Source organism: Trachemys scripta, chromosome 3 (genome assembly GCF_013100865.1).
Source record: "Trachemys scripta elegans isolate TJP31775 chromosome 3, CAS_Tse_1.0, whole genome shotgun sequence".
Taxonomy (NCBI): domain Eukaryota; kingdom Metazoa; phylum Chordata; order Testudines; family Emydidae; genus Trachemys; species Trachemys scripta.
The window spans coordinates 105866175-105884007 of record NC_048300.1 but is presented as its reverse complement, the minus strand read 5'-3'; the positions used below and the strand labels follow the sequence as shown (position 1 = coordinate 105884007).

General features: G+C 41.3%; 1 protein-coding gene across 2 annotated transcripts in view; it reads right to left on the bottom strand.

The window, feature by feature from the left end:
• Positions 1-13592, bottom strand: part of LOC117874926 (trace amine-associated receptor 1-like) — a 32152-nt gene extending 18560 nt beyond the window's left edge. Inside the window, exons 1-2 of one of the 2 annotated variants that reach the window (XM_034765635.1) lie at positions 9117-13592; positions 6020-6183 (exon numbers count right to left, since the gene is read on the bottom strand). The gene's annotated coding sequence lies outside the window, so the exon portion shown is untranslated. The remainder of the gene's footprint in view (positions 1-6019; positions 6184-9116) is intronic. The other variant, XM_034765636.1, reaches the window with a different exon arrangement.
• Between the last annotated feature and the right edge of the window lie 4241 nt (positions 13593-17833).

Genomic DNA, 17833 nt, shown 5'->3' with positions numbered 1-17833 from the left:
TTCTTCCTTATATAAAATATTATTAACCTTGATATTGCCTTTGAAAATGAAACTGGTTAGTCTAAACATCTGACCTACCATGAAAATGGTGCCATCTTGAAAAATCTTAGTGGGTCCTTCTTTTTAAAAATAGCAAAATCCATTCAAAATAGTAAAATGTAACAAATATCAGGCATGTGACTTTCTGCCAGAGCAACAACAAACAACCAAAGCACACAAGGGAGGGACCATAACAACTAAACAAGAGCTGCATATGGAAGATTTCAGCATGGAGAGCTGGAGCACATTTCTTATGTGATCACAGAAAGACATTTGGGCTCATGCAGCCTAAATTCTATGAGACTGAAAATATGGAATATATATTTTAAAGGCCTGGCTTCCTACCTTTCCCCCCACCTTCCAGGACTTGTGCTCTTGATCCTCATTTGCTGTCTGCTTGTTCTATCAACATTCTTTACTTTTAAAGACTGCCTCAAGAGACAGCCCAGCCTCCTCCTTGCTGTCATGACAGCTGTGGGGACCATAATTCTCAGGGAGTAGACCCTTGGCTACACAGCCAAAGAAGTACACAGAGGCCTTCGGGCTACTACTTGAGGACCCTATTTGTTAATGAATACAGCCCTCAGCCATTTCTAGGAAACCGTTGCTAACAGTAAAAGTGTTTCAAGCAAACCATTTATTTCATCAGCCCACTTAAGAATAGAAGTATGATTGTGACACATATTTGTTTAAAGGGTAATGTTTATAGATAAACTGAGTTCCTTTAAAGGAGGTTTACTTGTTTAATTAAACGTTATGGACATATTATGAGGAGCACAAGATTATCTAGGAGTGGAACAAAACCATGTATATAGTCACCCTTACCTAAGCTTCTAGAAAGGTAACAAAAAATATTTCCTTTAAAAGGCTCATTGTGTACAAAGACTGACACGATGTACATTTATCAGCCTAGCTCTGCTTACTCTACTGAACAAACAGATTGAATCCAGCAGCCTAATCAGCTACTATCTACTTGCTAAAAGCAGCTACTAGAAATGTGTTTAATGTAAATACCTAACCACCTACTACTGGAGGCATAACATCTACTGTTGAGAAGCAACAATTTCCTGCTTCCCAATAGAAATGTCACAGTATTCCTTTAAAATTGTGATGTTGCTGAACACCAGTGATATAGTATTAGGTTGAACATCACTGATATAACATATGGTGGCCATAAGCTGATTTTGTCAAATGCAAAGTGAAGTGTTTGTTCTTTCCAGGACAAACACAATTAGCTGCTCCTTCATTATTCTACTATTAGAGAAAGTATTGTTTGTAGCAAAATATCCCCCATGTTTATAGGTCACCTGACACATTACTTTGTATGCACAGGGGTCTAAACTAATGCCCAATAGCTCAGTCTCTTTTTAATAATCTTGGGGTGGGATTCACAAAGATACGTAGGTGGCTAACTCCCACTGAAATCTACGGGAGTTAGGTGCCTATGTAATTTTGTGAAAACCACCCTCGGTAACTTACCATATTGATTTATATATATTATATAAAGCTAGATTGTACAGATAATAGGGCAAATTCTGTGTTGACTTATGCCCGTTCAAACATATTGGTTACAAGGTAGTCTGAGAGTCAGTTCAGCATGCTGACTTAGTTACATGTCAGAGTTGTGCTCTCTCTCTCTCACACACACACACACACACACACACACACCTACTTTAATTTGTGTCAGGACTTGCCCAGGGCTGAGCCCTGGCACCTCTAGGCTTGGCAATTCATAGCCCCGGCATCTCTGAGCTTGCCGCGTCAGTTATGAAAGTAAAAAAATTTCTTGGGCCCCAGAACATAATTGCTTGAGCCTGGGCACCTCTTTTATTACAAATTAAGCAATGCAACACACACACACACACACACACACAAACTGCCTAGCTGCAGTGGCCTCTCCCATCTCCCTCTGGTCACCTGGCATGAGCTGAAGGGCCAAGGTTTCTTTATTGGCATATTTACTCTTCCATCCATGACCAAGACACTCCAACTTCCAGGTACTTATTTTTGTAGGCCTGGTTTTACATGAGTAAATGGACATTGGGAAGGCCTCATTTCTTGGGAGATATGATTAGAGAGGTAAATGGGTTGGTAAACTAAGAGACAGAATGTCTATACTAGCTTAGGTAAGAGGGGGAATACCCAGGGAACTATTTATGAAGAACAAGATAACAATGGCCAAAATAAGATGGGAACATAAAGGTGGGGTAAAGAATAGGTGGTACATAGATATAGCATGCTATACAAGAATTGATTCTTGCAAAGTAACCAAGCCAATCCCAAAATGTGTAATGCAATGTATGGTAAATACAACATAATGTGTAAATGTATATAAAAGAAGAGGTTTGCTGTGTAACTTTGGATATGTAGTATGCCCTGTACCCACCCTCTACATTTGAGCCTGATAGTTTGATTGTATGCCAATGAAGAAACCTCAGTGACAAGTTGGAGTTGAGCTGAGTTCTTGGGAATCAAGTAAATAAGGTCTCAGAGGCTACCCCAGCAATGTATAATGGACAAATCAACATAAGCACATGTACCCAATTCTAAACAGTTTACACTCCAAATGCACTCCACTTTTATGGTCAAAGTGCATAGCCAAAGGCACAATCTGTCATTGCTAATTATTGAGTATCCAATAAATTAGCAAAGAAATCCTGTGGGAAACAGGAAGATTGAGGACCAAATTCAGAAGTGATATAATTGAGTGGTGTAATCTAGATTTCTTTACAGTAACTTTATTCAGACTCACTCTGCTGATGTGTAATAAGTTTAACGCACATGCGAAGGCTTTCTCGGAAGGTGCAAGTTAAAGCAGGGCTGAGAAGGGTGTTTAACAGTGTATTTTGTGAAATGATTGTAAATTAACTCAACATCAAGTAAGGTGTGAATTAATGTTAAGCAGCACGTGGACACTTTAGCATCAAATTTTCAAGTTGCTTGGCCACCTTTGGGTCACCCCTATGATGCTAAATTGTCCTTAAACCAGTGTAACCAGCCAGTGTAGGATTCCCCTTACACAAGGAATCAGTGAGGGGCACAGAGCTTGTATAGTGGCAGTTGCATTATCTCCTTCCTGGCCACGAGTACAGTGGGTGTGACCAGGACATCATTATACGCCAGTAAACCCCAGATGGAATTGCCCCCTGGGGTAGTTGGCTGCTGTTGCAAATTAGAGCAGCCCTGAGGCTGCTCCAACTTGCATCAGGGACTGGACCAGCACCAGGAGCAGTAGGGCATAAAATGTTCCTTAAAGTCAGGTTTGAACACTCCCTTCCTGGAGCTGTGCCAAGCTCTTCCTTGCTGCAGAACAGCATCTGGGAAAAAGAATGCACTTTAGTGGTGATTTTTTTCCTACTGTGTCAAACAAAGAGGACTTCATCCTCTTAAGACTTTTTGTAAATGGTTCAATTTTTATTAACCTTTACAGTTTGTTTGACCGTATTTGTCATTCCTGAAGGGGTGATACCATTTCTTTGCCAGCTTAAGAATGTAAACAGCTTTGGTTTGAGAAAGGACCAAAAAATATATATCTGACTTTCCCACTGAGCTACCGGGCAACACAGGAGAATGTTCTCTACTGCTCCCTCTGGGTTCCCTGAGAGTCAGCTCAGTTCAATAATATTAGAGTGGCACTGGAAACACAGAGTGAGATTTAATTTCTACTAGTGGAAATAAAAAAGAAGAGTAAATTTTCATGCTGCTTTTGCAAGTTTAGATTCAAACTGATATGCTCACCATTAATATTTATAGTACTCATGAGAAGAATACTTAGCTTCTTTTATCAGAGGATCTCAAAGCACTCACATAGAGTAACTGTTCAACAGCTCTTTGAGGTAGGTCTCCTAAATCACAATCACACAACAGAACACTATTGTGTTTTTTTAAAAACTCAGAATAAAAGTGTATCTGAAGAGGTATTGCTGTTTCTTTCCTCTCTGTGAGACTTATACTTGTAATGCCGTGACTATTCAGTCTTCAGGTTTTTGGAAAGGAAATTAATTAGTAGAAAAAGACATAAATGCCTAGAGTATCTCAGGTCACATGAAACAATTAGGTTTTGCAAAAATAGACTTTTGAAAAATAAGGGATGATTTTAATGGAAAACAGCACAATTAGGAATGGGCAACCCTGTTTTGCCTAATTTCAAACTCACTGCAACATCGTGTTCAAAAATTCAGCTTGAAACCAAATTTGGGCTTCTGTCCTTCTTAGGAAAGACTGTGAAAAAGGATCAGGGAGGGGAGTGAGAAAAAGTCAAAAAGAAAAATAGAAGACAGGGCCAAACTGATCCCTGATGTAATACCATTGGCCGATAGGTCTACCATATACAGGGTATCACTTAAGTTAAGCTGCCTGTCTTAGGGTCAGGGATCTTTTATCCTTCATACAAAGCACTGGTTTCCCTTTACCTAGAATACATTCTTAAAATTGACTCCCCTCTGGAGAAAAAACTTATACCCTTTGCAAATTAATTTCGTAAATCTTGAGACACCTCCAAATAGGTTTACAAAACCTTAAACTTCATTAGGTTTACCCACCCATATCTACAACCCTCAGAAGAAAATGGAAGTGGACAAAAAACAAATGTACTCAGATTTTGACCTTGATTAATATGATTTAATGTAATTAATCATGTTAATTTTAATGTGTTGGGGCTTTGTAGGAGAATGAGCTAGATTTGTCATTTAAACACTGTTGCCCAAAGTAACAGTTTAATCACAAGGATAAAATGAGAAGAGGTTGTGCCAAATACTGCTCTAAAGTATATTGATGTAAATCTGGAGTAACTTCATTGAAGTTAATTTGGAGCGACTCCAGATTTACACCAGGGCAATTTAGAGCAGTAAGTGATTGACCTTTATATTTTTTTCCCACAGTATATTCTGTTACTCTAGTATAAATAGATATTTTTTCTCTCAAGCGTAAGACTTGGGAATAGCTATTTACAGGCAAAACTGGTATTTTGTATCGTTCTTTCTAGTTGTGCTGAGGGAAGTGATGATGTATCTTCCCCCCAAAATGAAAATTTAAGCCTCTTTAAATACACGATAAAATGAATTAATTTCAAATATAAAAAGAAAAAAAAGAGGTTTTATAGCAAAGCAAAACTCAGCTGTCCAAATCCACTAGCATAACGACACCATGAGCATAATGTCAAAACAGAGATTTCATTCTCAATATCACTGCCATGATAATTAATATCCATCATCTGTCACAGAATAGCACATTTTGTTACTCATCAGCAAGGAGCCACTCCTGATCCCACTAAAATCAATGCCAAGATTCCCAATGATTCTATGGGAGCAGGAGTAAGCTCCGTGGTGCTTTATAAACTCCACAGAATTATCAGAATCATAGCATTTGTCCTATTTGCATTGTGTGAAAGACTTGCTTTTACTCCCAACCACATCTGAAAGCAGAGCTCAATCATCCTCCATTTCTTGAGCCCTCAAACCTCTTACCGAGGTCAGTGGGAGCTTTGAGTGCTCAGGGACTGCAGGTCTGCATCCTGAGTTGACAAATATTCATTGCTGTCTCATACTTATTACAGCGGAACATCTCCCAAATCCGAAGAAAAACTGAAGGGAAAAAATCATAAGGAACAGCAATATATGATCCAAACCAAAGTACTGTAAAACCTTCGGCTAAATTCTGCTCTCGGTTACACCTTCTGCCTCTGGAGTAATTCTGCAGAAGGCAATGGATTTCTGTATCTGGAAGCAGAATTTTAACTATTAGCTGTGCTATCCTTTCAGCTGTTGTGACTGGCTTTTCTTACTGATCTTTTCCACTACTACAGAGGTCCTATTTCTATCAATGTGTCATTGTGTCAAACCCAATATTCATTGTAGAATAACTGATGTTATTAAGTCTTTAGCACAGAATACACAGCTTTGAAACAAAATTCTTCTCTCAGCTACCAGACTAGAAACTAATTCTGTTCAAAATTGAAGATACAGAAGCTTAAAGTACCTACCCAGTAGTTAGTTCCTCATCAAAAGTCACAGCAACCTGCAGTTCCAGTGCATTAGTGACCCATTCCACATTAATCCCACTAGTTCAGCTGTTGGACATTTGAGTCTGATTCTACTTTACAGGCTGTTGAAAAAATCTTCAGTAGCAGGATGACGTAAACATTAACTATTCAGAAACGATAAGCAAATAATAAATCTCTCCTCAGACAATCTACCAATACAGAGGAAGATAAATGCTTTTTTGTTAACGCCACACCAGGGTCATGGAAATAAGTATACTAAATAAAGACCAGTGTTTATTGTGATCTAATTACAGTATGGCTGGTAGCACTACTTATTATTAAGGTTGTCTGACATTTCCCATTATAAGTTCCTGTTTTCAGTTGCCCTTTGCCAAACTTTAGCCATTTGGCCTGAAATTATCCATGCTGAGTATGCCTCAGGCTGAACATTTTTGGAAATTTTTAGCTCAAACGGTTCAGCCATTTCTGGGAACAAGGCTAGGGAAAGTATGTTATTTTGCCCAGGTTAAAAAATTCTGTCAATCTTTTTCTTTGAAATGCTCTAGTGCCTCCAGGCTTTCTACTGGGGAGTTGAAATTGGGCAGGGATGGGCGGTCTTTGTGGCCAGGATGTGCCTTTTTCCAGGTCTATGAAAGTGTGCCCAAATTTGGCCAAGTTATAAGTCTTTGAAAAACTGCAGTTTCACATGCAGAGTAGAGACTTGCTAGAACATAACAGCTAAAATTTCTGAAGTTTTCATACTCTCTGAGCATTCTCCATCTCTTCACCCCTCCTACAGTGACCAGACTGCACAGGCACCATTTCCACAGAGTGGCTGAACATGCTCCAGCCCAGAGCTACAGGGACTCAGAAGGCCTATCCCTGTAATAGCTGCTCCAGGCTAGGCTGGGGACAGGCCCTGGAACTCTGTCTCTCCTATCATTTCAGTGATCATCCTGTGGCACTCAGGCAGCATGGAAGAGGAAACTGTCTGATTCAAATGTAGAGGAGGTAAAAGCTGGACCAAAGGGTGGGAAATGAGTAGACTAGAACAGGAAGTCCAGTGACACTGGGATTGCAGGGGATTACAAGAGAAAGAAACTGACTGGGAGGAGGGGGGAGGTAGACTGGACCTAGGGGAGACTGGAACTGGCTGGACAAGGAGACTGGGACTAGAAACCTATGTTGAGGAAACAAAGGAAAGAGAGACAGAGCTGACCAGGAGCTGGGTTGTGGAGAAATAACTCAGACTGGCTGGGCAAAAAGACTGGGACAAGGAGCTAGGGAGAGGGTGGGGGGAACTGAGATTGGATGAGGAGCCAGGGAAGAGACCACAGGGCTGGAAGTGCCTGGGCCTGCTCTGGGGACAAATCAGAGTTATGTAGTGAAGGAGGCTATTGTTTGTAGAACTCCTGCTTCATTTGTTGCAGAAGTTGGACGGGGTGTAGTGAACGAGACAGGGGGTTGCAGGAAGGGAATGGAGGGCCTCATTGTTAAGACAGTTGAATGCTGCCTGGAAAACTGAATTCCCATCCCTGTGTCTGCCACAGAGTTCCCTGTGTGATGCTGGCAAGTCACTTAAACCAAACTTGTCAGAGGTGTCACTAATTTTCCTCATTTTCTGAATACCTGACTTGAGACCCTGGGGAAGTGCAGAAGTGCTGAGCATTTACAACTGCCCCTGAAGTATAAGAAGTGCTATATAACAGTAAGTACTCTGAAAAAACAGGTTCTAGTCATCTCACATTGGAAATTCAAAGTTAGTTTGAATACTTTTGACTTTAATCTTTCTATGCCTCAACTCCCCATTGGCACAGTGGGAATAGCACCACCCCATATCTCACAGGGGTATTAGGATGATAAATTAGTTAACGTTTGAGACAAGGTGGGTGAGGTAATATCTTTTATTGGACCAACTTCTGTTGGTGACAGAAACAAGCTTTGGAGTGTGCACAGGGCTCTTCTGGGAAAGGTACTCAGTGTCACACAGATTTTACAATGATGAGCACCATAGCAAAGTCCATGAAGAAATTAATAATTCTGTCTTTGGAGCAGAGTTTGAATAGTGCGCAGTAAATAAGGTTGGGCTACACATTAAGTAATGAGAACAAAATAAAATATTGAATATTGAATAGCTACTCATGCAGTGAGCACCGTCCATCCTCCTGGAGAGCCTGAAGGAAGGGCCAATAAGAGCCTGTTGCGCTCCCAGGGTACATCTACAGTACAATTAAAAACCCGCAGCTGGCCTGTGTCAGCTGACGTGGGCTTGTGCTAAGGGGCTGTATAACTGCGGTGCAGATGTTTGGGCTCGAGCTGGAACCTGGGCTTTGGGACCCCACATCTTGATTGCAATTATACAGCCCTTTAGCCTGAGCCCAAGTCAACTGACTCAGGTGTTTAATTGCAGTGTAGACATACCCTAAGATGGGTCAGTGTCTGTCTCCAATATGAGGGGCAGTCCTCTTCTTCCTGACTGTTCCATGGGGTTGGGAGGGCAGCTCCATGAGATGGGAGGTCCCCTTCCTGACTGCTCTATGGGAGGGGGGAGGAACTCCATGGGGTGGGGACTCAGAAGGGGTTCCTCTTCCGGACTGCTCCATGGAGTGGAGGTGGGAGGGGGGGCTTCTCTTCAGAAAAAATGGCATGTTCATAAATATTCTGATAATAATAATGCCCCACTATCCCCTCCACTTCCCTCTGCTCCCCTCAGCCATGCTCCCATCAGCCCCTGCACCCTCTTATCAGTTCCCTTGCCCCATCAGCCCTCTGCTCCCCCTGACAGGAAGGGGCAGGGAGTCACAGAGGAAGGGCCCCACCTGTGCATTGATGCATGCATCAAATGACACCGTAGCAAGCGCCTCCGAATCTGGGAGCAGCAAGAGCCAACAGGCTGGAGTGAGGAGCTGGACCTAGCCCCATGGGACAGGTGCTACTGCTGTGGGCTGAGCTGAGGGCGGGCTTAGCCCCCTCAAAGAATATTTTCAGCAGCCACCTAGTGCTAAATAGGGAGTGGGGAGGAAAATGGAGTGAGACAAGTCTAAGATATGGAAGGCTGGACTGAGTCCACGGTGTTTTTAAAATGCAAGGAAGGTACCTGGAAGATCAGTTGTAACCCAGAAATTCATTTCAAAACTTTAGAGTGCAGGTCCTCAAATTGTGATCTATGGAACACTGGCTGGTGGTCTGCCGAGAACTAGTTGATCACATGGTGCTGTCTCCTCCACTTTATTTCCAGCTGCTAAATTAAATCAGAAGACAATTAAAAATACACCAACAAGAGCCTTTCCTAATATTTTTCTATAGAAGGAAATGATTCTAATAGTCACAGCGATGTTTTGTGTGATTGATGTGGACCACACCACTGGAAGTAGAAGAGGAGGTAGTCCACAAGAAAAGTTCGGAATGAAAAATATAAGCCCCATTGTATAAAATGACCCACATAAAGAGGTCTGACTGAGAACTCTTATTCCAGAAGTTCCATGCCTACTTCTTCCATAAAGCTAATGCAGAACTCAAAACATTCCTTGCAAATTAAGTTTTTCTTTTCAAAGAGTCTGGTAAAAATCTAACGTATTAGCATGGAATAATACAGTGTCTACTCTATTCATTTAAGCAGAGTTTCATAAAGTCTTAAGAAAATGACTGTTTGAGCGTTCTGCTATATCACAAAAAGAGAGAGACTAATTTTAGGCTTTTTCTTTACAATTCTTACCATTATACACAGTCACGTGATGCCCTGGCTCTTGAAACATCTCTGAATGACATCTGTTAGGTAATGCACTACTGCAAGTGTTTTTACTCACACCTGCCAGTACTTGATATTTTCCAGTCTAGCTACCAGAAAGGCTGGCCAATTTCCTCTACTGACCATGTTAAAAAACTAGCTCTTCCCTTCTTGTATTGAATGTATTTGATTTCTGCTTGGGCAAACAATTCCCTCTCCCTGCCCCCCAAACAATAGGTTTCTATGGATGAATTACTGGGTCGTTACTATGTGTTTTCATAGTTGTTTGCATTATGTATTACAAGGCAGTTCAGCATAAAAGCTATAGTAACAAAAGGAAGGAGGGAGATACTAAGCAGCGGGGGAGGAAACGAGCAATAAAATCTTGTATATTTTCAATCAGATTTCTGTGCAGCTTTGATTCTTTGGTCACCTACAAACCCAAATCCTATGTTGTACATATACATGTGTGTGTAAGTCAATGTACGTATACACACGCACATGCACACACACAGTGTCAGATTTTCACGTGATGAGAGAAAAAATCTCTTGAGAAACTAAATGTATGCAATCCACAGCCTATCTGGGACTGGGAGCTCTGCAGGGGCATCATGCTCAACTTCTGCCAAAGACTGGACACCTGTGGACCAGGAAGCACTATACCTATAGTATAGTACCTTTTTTCAGCTGATGCTCTGAGCAGTGTTACTGGCCTCCAGAATCAGCTAAATCCCATTTTCTTATGCCAAGCCAATGTGATTTGAGGTCTTTGATGGACTGAATATAGGGAAGAAATCCAGAGACCCTACGAATACATGACTAAATAGGGAACATCTCTGTCTATACAGCTGTGGGGTCATCTGGTGTAAATTGATGTAGCACCATTTACTTCAGTGGAGCTACACGAGTTTACATCAAATGCAAATCTGCCCCCCTTTGTTTTTATCAAAACCCATTTCAATGATCATTACGTTGGTGTCATAGGGCATGCCTACCCTGGAACACCCCCTGCTGAGTTAGCGTGGTGCTGCATGTACTCCTTGCCTCAGTTTCCCTTCTCAGAAAGCCAGTAACTCCACTTCAAGCAATCTTGATGTTTGATTCAATAGTACTCTCTTTGGGGCTCATTCATTATAGAACTTCATGCAAGAGGATCCATAACAAAAAGTCCCAAATAAACACAAGGTGTTTCTGGCTTAGAGGGTTCTGGTGACACTTGCCCTCTAAGCTCTTTTCCTAGTGTCCACTCAGTGCTGTCTCTGTGTCCTCTCCTTATGGCAGAAGCCCCAGACTTCCTCCTGGAGCTGGGTAATTCAAGTAATTATTATCCCTCTCCTTACCAGGAGTCCCCAGCTTTCCTCCTGGAGCTGGGTTGCAATTCAGCCCATTGTAGAGTCTTATCCAGCTTCTCTCTCAGCTGGCCCCACTTAGCCCCCAAGCTCTGAGGGTTTGGCAGCCTCCTCCTACTGGTGTCTGCCCTGCTATGAGGGAGGAGGAGTATTCAATCTAGTCCCCTTTTATCTCTTCATTCCCAATTGATTGGGTGAGAGGGGAGCCTCCTAGCTCCGCTCCCTTAAAGAAACAGTAACGAGATTTCCTCCCGAATACTTCTTACTCCCAGGCCGCTTCCTTTCTCCCAGATCCTTGTATCTATAATTGGACCCTTCAACTTTTTAAGAGCCCTGGCAGGGTTGATTGACAAGGTCAGTACTGCCTAATGAAGGGGCAGATACCTTGTCACAGTTGGGGTTCCTGATAACCTAGTGGAGAGGAAAGGGAGAAAGTAGAAGGAAATCTTCAGCTATTAGATAACAGAATTTAGATACCATAATAATAAATGCTAAACAAAAACACTTAGGTTAGAAAGGCCTCTGCTTATCTAGTTCCATGGAGTTTCAAATTCAGAATAAAATTTGGCCGAGCAAGTCCAAGCTGCCAAGAACTTCATAAGACAATTTGTGACCATAAAAGATAAAGCAAGATTCATCCATGGAAGGGACCAGTATTTCAGAGTTTCCTAGATTTATAAAGAAAATCTATTTTTGCTTTTGACTTTTCTACAAGACACTATAGGATGTATTACTTCCTTCCTCACGTGTGAGGACACTATAATCTTATGATAAGGTCTGATGAAAGAAGTACAGTATACCTGTCGAAATTGTCTCCTCCCTACAGTACTTTCCAACTCCTTGTTTTCTTTATATACACATAAAGAAAATATTTTTGTTACTAACAAAAATTTCATTTCAATTTCAAAATTTGAACAGTTCCAACCAATTTTATCAGAAACATTCTTTGAGAGTTATTTTCCTACATTTTTAACTGTTTAAAAGATATTAATTAAAATCCAAGGAAGAAAAGTATCTGCAGAGCTTTGATTTATTTTGTTTTTGTTACTTGTAAAATATATTTGTATGTGAAAAAAATCAAAGTTTTGCTTAACATTTTGTATAATGATTTTCAGAGCTCAATATAAGTAACATTGTGACAATATTTTTCAAGCCAAATTAAAATGCCTTTTTGAAAAAATAATGATGGGCATCCAGTTTGCATAAATTAAACTTATTGAGTCAAATCCTTGTACTATTAATGTTAGTGGCAAAACTTCCACAGACTTCAATGGGCTCAAATTTTGACCTGCAATTTAATAGCAGTCACCACAGGCTAATAAAATTTTTTATCACAAAACTTTTGTAGTCCACCTTCTGTTTCACATGACTATCAGTTTCTATTTTACTATGTATATTCCATATGAAGTCACCTTGGATAAAAATACATAAGAGGACATAGCAATAGAGTTTTGTTCTCTTTAAAACAAGCAAACAAACAAAAGAAACCTTAGCTATTATGATGCTTTACTAGTCTATTTTTGTTCAAGAGACTACAATAGCAAGCAGTTCTTGGATCTTGTATGATGCAGGCAATAAAAAGGCACTTGAAAGACATTATATTTTAGTCAGAGAGAAAAAATGTCACTACATTTACGACCAATCATAGCTAAGTCAACAATGTGTGGCATCCTATTTTTCAACACTATCATTTTTACAATTTCATTTGAACGTTTAGCTGTGGATCGATACCTTCTGTTAAGGACCTTTTCAAAAGTACTGCCTTCTTTCTGAGTGATCAGATATGCCATGGACAGGTGGATCTTGTTTGCCTTGGCAAGCATTCAGGATGTCAGGAAGGAATATTGACAAGTGAAGAGCAAACTATTCCAGCTCAGAAAAGACTATCATAAAATTTCCTCACCTTTGTGGTTCATTAGAATACCATCTGGAGCTGCTTTTAGAAACTAGACAAAGTAACCTGGATGTAGTTGAGTTTATTAAATTGTATATATTTTCATTTGATTCTTCAACCCCAGTACATCTGTTCAAGATAAGTAAATCCCAGTTCTTTCAGAAAATCTGTCTTCCTTTCTTCCCAGAGAAGGGGGTTTGGTTTGGGAATTGGTTTGTTTGTTATTTATTTTGTTTGGGTTTGGGGGTTTTTGGCCACAGAGTGAACTAAATGTTGCTTCTTCTCTGTTTTCTTTCTAGGATGTGAATGAACAGATGAATGACTTCCTTAAAGTTCAACAGCGACTGTTCTAAATAATAATCTGTGTTAGCCAGTCACATTTCCCTGATTCTCTCTCCCTGTCCTGGTCTCAGCACAAGTTAGAACATCCTGAAGGCTTCCCTAGCTTGCACCAATTGGCAATGTTCCCCTAGACACCATACACAAACTGACTGGAAATTGTCAGCGTGCATTGCACACCAGCCATCACTCATCTCAGTTACTACAGAAGTCTTATTTTTGTCAGTGCTTCTTACATAAAACCCAATATTCATTGCAGAATAACTGATCTATCCTAAGTCTTTAGCACAGAATACACAGCTTTGAAACAAAACTCCCTTCTCAGGTATCAGATTAGAAACAAATCTTTGTTCAAAATGTAAGATACGGAAGCTTACAGTACCTTCTCAATAGTTAGTTCCTCATACAAAGTCAGAGCACCCTGCAATTCCAGTACATTCCACATGAATTTCACTAGTTCAGCCATTGCACAATATGAGTCTGACTACTTTACAGTCTGTTGGAAAAATCTTAGCCAACAGGATGATGTAAACATTAACCATTCTGAAAAGATAAGCTGATAATAAAAATCTTTATTCAGACAGACTAACAATGCAGAGGAAAATAATTGACTTTTTGCTAAAATTCACTTCCAATTCAAAATTCTCTGGTTTACTGAAAAATACAATTACCAACTCTAGTGGAATCCCTGACTCCAGGAAGCTCTGCTAGATAGGATGCCCTCAGAGCCAGGGAACCTGGTGGGCTGCCCCGGAGCTGGAGACCCTAGGATTACTGACCCTGCAGCAGCTTGTATATGAATAGCTGCCCTGTAGCAAAGGAAGTCATAGAATTATAGAATATCAGGGATGGAAGAGACCTCAGGAGGTCATCTAGTCCAACCCCCTGCTCAAAGCAGGACCAATTCCCAACTAAATCATCCCAGTCAGGGCTTTGTCAAGCCTGACCTTAAAAACCTCTATGGAAGGAGATTCCACCATCTCCCTAGGTAACCCATTCCAACGTTTCACCACCCTCCTAGTGAAATAGTGTTTCCTAATATCCAACCTAAACCTCCCCCACTGCAACTTGAGACCATTACTCCTTGTTCTGTCATCTGCTACCACTGAGAACAGTCTAGATCCATCTTCTTTGGAACCCCCTTTCAGGTAGTTGAAAGCAGCTATCAAATCCCCCCTCATTCTTCTCTTCTGCAGACTAAACAATCCCAGTTCCCTCAGCCTCTCCTCATAAGGCATGTGCTCCAGCCCCCTAATCATTTTTGTTGCCCTCTGCTGGACTCTTTCCAAATCTTTTTTGTAGTGTGGGGCCCAAAACTGGACACAGTACTCCAGATGAGGCCTCACCAATGTTGAATAGAGGGGAATGATCACATCCCTTGACCTCCTGGCAATGCCCAAAATACCATTAGCTTTCTTGGCAACAAGGGTACACTGTTGACTCATAGCCAGCTTCTCATCCACTGTAACCCCTAGGTCCTTTTCTGCAGAACTACTGCCTAGCCATTCAGTCCCTAGTCTGTAGCAGTGCATGGGATTCTTCCGTCCTAAGTGCAGGACTCTGCACTTGTCCTTGTTGAACCTCATCAGGTTTCTTTTGGCCCAATCCTCTAATTTGTCTAGGTCCCTCTGTATCCTATCCCTACCCTGCAGCATATCTACCACTCCTCCCAGTTTAGTGTCATCTGCAAACTTGCTGAGAGTGCAGTCCATGCCATCCTCCCAATCATTAATGAAGATATTGAACAAAACCGGCCCCAGGACCAACCCTTGGGATACTTCGCTTGATACCGGCTGCCAACTAGACATGGAACTATTGATCAATTCCCGTTGAGCCCGTCAATCAAGCCAGCTTTCTATCCACCTTATAGTCCATTCATCCAGCCCATACTTCTTTAACTCAACAGCAAGAATATTGTGGGAGACCGTATCAAAAGCTTTGCTAAAGTCAAGGAATAACACATCCACTGCTTTCCCCTCATCCACAGAGCCAGTTATCTCCAATTAAGTTAGTCAGGCATGACTTGCTCTTGGTGAATCCATGCTGACTGTTCCTGATCACTTTCCTCTCCTCTAAGTGCTTCAGAATTGATTCCTTGAGGACCTGCTCCATGATTTTTCCAGGGACTGAGTCTGAGCAGCCAAGGAGTCACAAGCTTGGAAACTGGGGTTCCCAGGGCTTCCAGATTCTCCACTCCCTGTCAGGTGGAAGCCTGAAAAACTGTGCTGACAGGAAACCAGTCAGGTTTCAAAACTTGCCTGGCAGACAGAAACCTACCCTAGTCAGTCCTGGGAAAGAGTTACAAAGGGATCTCACAAAACTGGGTGACTGAGCAACAAAATGGCAGATGAAATTCAATGCTGATACATGCAAAGCCATGCACATTGGACAGCATAATCCCAACTATAAATACAAAATGATGGGATCTAAATTAGCTGCTACCATTCGAGAAAGAGATCATTGTGGATCGTTCTCTGGAAACGTCCACTCAATGTGCAGCAGCAGTCAAAAGCTAACAGAATGTTGGGAATCATTAGGAAAGGGATAGATAAGACAGAAAATGTCATAATGCCACTATGTAAATCCATGGTACGTCCACATCTGGAATACAGCAAGCAGTTCTAGTTACCCCATCTCAAAAAGATATATTAGAATTGGAAAAGGTACAGAGAAGGGCAACAAAACAGTTTCCATATGAGGAGAGATTGAAAAGACTTCTCAGCTCGGGAAAGAGAAGACCTAAGGGGTATATGACAGAGGTCTATAAAATCATAAATGGTGTGGAGAAAGTGAATAAAGAAATGGTATTTACTCCTTCATCTAACACAAGAACCAGGGGTCACCCAATGAAATTAATAGGCAGCAGGTTTAAAACAAAAAGAAGTACTTCTTTGCACAACGCAAACGTCAATCTGTGGAACTCATTCCCTGGGCATGTTGTGAAGGCCAAAACTATAATAGGGTTCAAAAAAGAATTCGTTCAGTTTCTGGAGGATAGGTCCATCAATGGCTATAAGCCAAGATGGTCAGGGATGAAACCCCATGCTTTGGGAGTCCATAAACCTCTGACTGCCAGAAGGTGGGAGTGGACGCGAGAGGATAAATCACTCAACAATTGCCTGCTCTGTTCATTCCCTCAGATGTACCTGGCATTGGCCACTGTTGGAAGACAGGATACTGGGCTAGATGGACCTTTGGTCAGACCCAGTATGGCCATTTTTATGTTCTTATGAATATATAGATTTTGACTAATCAGCAAATTCCAATGAAAAAATATTTCCTTTAAATTTTTTTGATCAGTTGCACCTATTGCTTCTGTTTGAGCTATAGCATATAGCTATATATTTGGATGTTTTTCTAAAAGGTCTGTTCTAGGAATTATTTTAGGGAAGTTTTATGGACTGTGTTATACAGGAAGTCAGACTAGATGATCACAACAGTACCTTCTGGCCTTGGAAGCTATATCTGTTAGAAAGTCATCCAGTCTTGGTTTAAAGACTTCAAATGGTGGAGAATCTACCACATCAGTAGGTAAAACTAAATGATGGATTTACCATCAGAACAAAATGTACACCTTGTTTCAAGCCTGAATCTGTCTAGCCTCAGCTTGCAAGCATTGGATCCATTTTTGGCTAACAGCCATCCACGATCAGAAATTTCTCCCCCATGAACGTACTTGTAGACAGTGATCAAGTCAATTTCTCTTACATAAACTAAATAGATTGAGCTTCTTAGTCTGTAACTCTAAGGCACGTTTTCCGCACCTTTAGTCATTCTCAAAGCTCTTTTCTGAACCCATCCCAAATTTTCAATATCCTCTTTGAAGTGTGGACACAGTATTCCAGTAGTGGTGTCACTAATGCCATATACAGTGGTACTACCACCTTCTTACTCCTACTTGATATTCCTCTCCTTGTACATCCAAGGATTGTTTGTTATCATAGCTACAGCATTACACTGGGATCTCACGTTCAATTAGTTATCTACCACAACCCCTTAGGGTATATCTACACTGCAATGAAACATTCACAACTGACCTGTGTGACCTAACTCAGGCTCATGGGGCTTGGGCTACAAACTGGAAAACTGCAGTGTAGAAGTTTGGGCTTGAACTGGAGTCCGTGCTCTGGGAGTCTCCCCCCTCATGGGGTCCCAGAGATTGGGCTCCAGCTCTGGGATCCTGTGAGGGGGGAGGGTCACAAGACTAGGATCCAACCAGAGCCCAAACAGCTACACTGCAATTTTACAGCTGCGCAAGCCCAAGCCCTGTGAGCCAGAGTCACCTAACACAGGCCAGCTGCAGGTGTTTAACTGCAGTAAAGATATACCCAAAGTCCTTTTCAGTGTCAATGCATTCCAGGATACAGTTCCCCCCTTTTTCAAGTGTGATGTACAGTCTTTGTGCCCCGATATCTAGCCTGCATTTGCCTACATTAAAACACATGCATCTCATGTGAACGCTCCACCATTTTCTGTATCATTTGCAAATTTTACAAAGCAATGAG